The following is a 2,532-nucleotide window of genomic DNA, read 5'->3' on the forward strand; positions in this document are numbered from 1 at the left end:
CTGAGCCACCAGGGAAGCCCATTTAATATTTTAGCCCTTATTTTATGTTTATGGGAGGAGGAATTGAATTTTTCATTCTCTCCAAAAAGAAGACGTTGAGAAATGTTAGAGAGAGGAAGATTTGGAGTCTGAGTGATTTAAACAGCAGGTTTTAGAGCCTGTCTAATGCTCAAGTTACCAGTTATAAGCTCTGTGACCTTGAGGGTTACAAGCTTCTCTGTGCTTTAATTTGGGGAAGGGGGATATAAATTGGAATAATGTTAATGTATTCTGTGATTGTTTAAGGAACTAATGAGTGAATTAAAATACCTGGTTCATAGTGCGTACTAAGTTGCTTCAGTCGTGTCTGACTCTTTACGACGCTATGGACCATAGCCCACCAGGATCCTCTGTCCTTGAGATGCTCTGGGCAAGAATACTGGAGTAGCTTCCCATGCCCTCCTCCTGAGGATCTTCCCGATCCAGGGATTGAACCCGTGTCTCTTATATTTCCTGCATTGGCAGGTGGGTTCTTTGTCCGCTGACCAACTGGGGAAGCCCCTGGTTTGTAGTAAGTCCTTATTTTACTTTCACACTAGTGAACTCTTAGTTTCCTCTTCAGTGCTGTTTTCTTTTGGTGAGGTAGTTGAATTCACTCACAGTACTGCCATATAATATAAACAGCTCAACTTCATTATTGGTCTTAGAAGACGCCAATAATGAAGAATTCTTTGCAATTAATGCAAAGAATTTACTAGGATGCTTTGTGAAATTTGTAATGGGATTCATTTAAGCAAAAGGAACATACTATACAAGATAACTCATCTTCACGATAGTGTATAGCTGTCAAGCACATATCTAGAACATATTAGCATGTTTATGTATAACATATTTCAGCAAAGTCCAGCATTTTATATTTGTGTCTTTACAGTCAGAGAACCTTCTTTTGGCAACCTTAAGATGGTGACCAACTGTTAGAAATTGTGGACAATAAACTGGATTTAATGAACTATGGTTCTGTCTTCTGTTTTGTTAATTCCTTTGAAATTGTCAGTATCTATTATTATTGAGCACATGGTATTTTTTAATTGTTAGGATGCCATTTTATTTTAGGTTGATCTGCTCTGGAAAATATTTTGATCAATTCCTGAGTCATTATCCTAGGTATTTTCATGGTATGTAGGACCATCAGCAAGGTCTTCTGTGGGCAAACCCTATAACCACCAATTGCTTCTTGATCTGCATCCCCAGCCTACCACTCTCTTGTGAGTTCCAAGCATGAATGTACAGTTATCCGCTTAACATTTCACCAGGATATCCCCGAATATCTCAAAGTTTACTCTCGTCAAGTCACATTTATTATCTTTTCTGAAAACCCAGCTTCTCTTAACTAATTTGTAGAACCACTCTGTTTATAATTTCTGAATGCAAACTCATCTTTTTATTCCTTTTGCCATTGGCCTAGTTCGGATCCTTATCACGTTTGTCTTTGGTCACTGTGATAGGCTGTCAACTACCTCTTGCTCTTCAGTCTTTTTTCTTGAATCTACTGTGTGTGTGTGTGTGTGTGCGTACCCAGTTGTGTCTGACTCTTTGTGACCCTATGGACTGTAGCCCACAGGCTCCTCTGTCCATGGGATTTTCCAGGCCAGAATACTGGAGTAAGTTGGCATTTCCTAGTTCAGGGAACCTTCCTGACCCATGGATTGAACCTGTGTCTCTTGCCTTTCCAGCATTGCCAGGCAGTTTCTTTACCACTGCACCGCCTGGGAAGCCCTACCCTGCTCTACTACTGTACTCTACTCACTAATCAGAGCAACTTTTCTAAATGACATTTTTTTTTTTCTGATCATGAATTCAGTTATTTCCTCATTGTTCAATAAGTAAATTCCAAATGTTTTAACTGACATATGGACACTTGGACAATCTATACCTAACCCCTCTGCCCACATCTTCTGCCATTTCACTGAACTTAGATGGTTACATCAGAGCACATCAAAAGGCACCTTACACCGGTAGAGCGTCTCCTTAGAGGACATGACATCTGTGTTGAGTTAGCCAGGTAAACACCAGAGAATCCCTGTAATGAGATACAGACTACAAATTATAATTACTTGTTTATATGGGCAAATAGCTTCCATACGAAGAAGCCTCAATTACTTTCCAGATTTATTGAGGTACAATTGGTACACAAAAATATTGCACATAATTAATGAATACAATTTGGTGAGTTTGAACATAAGTATACACTTATGTTGCCATCACCATAATCAAGGTAATAAATATATCCATTACCTTCAGAAGTTTCCTTGTGTCTCTTTTTTTGTAGCAAGACTGCTTAACATGAGATCTACCCTCTTAACAGATTTTGAAGTGTGCAATAACTTGTTGTTAACTATATGCACAATATTAAACAGCAGATCTCTGTAACTTATATAGCTGTAACTTTATACCCGTTGAAAACAGCTCTTCATATCCTGTTCTACCATCCCCTGGTAACTACCTTTCTATTGTCTATTTCTGTGTGTGTGACTTGTATTTCAGGTAAGAAGA

Source organism: Bos javanicus, chromosome 6 (assembly GCF_032452875.1).
Source record: "Bos javanicus breed banteng chromosome 6, ARS-OSU_banteng_1.0, whole genome shotgun sequence".
Taxonomy (NCBI): Eukaryota; Metazoa; Chordata; class Mammalia; order Artiodactyla; family Bovidae; genus Bos; species Bos javanicus.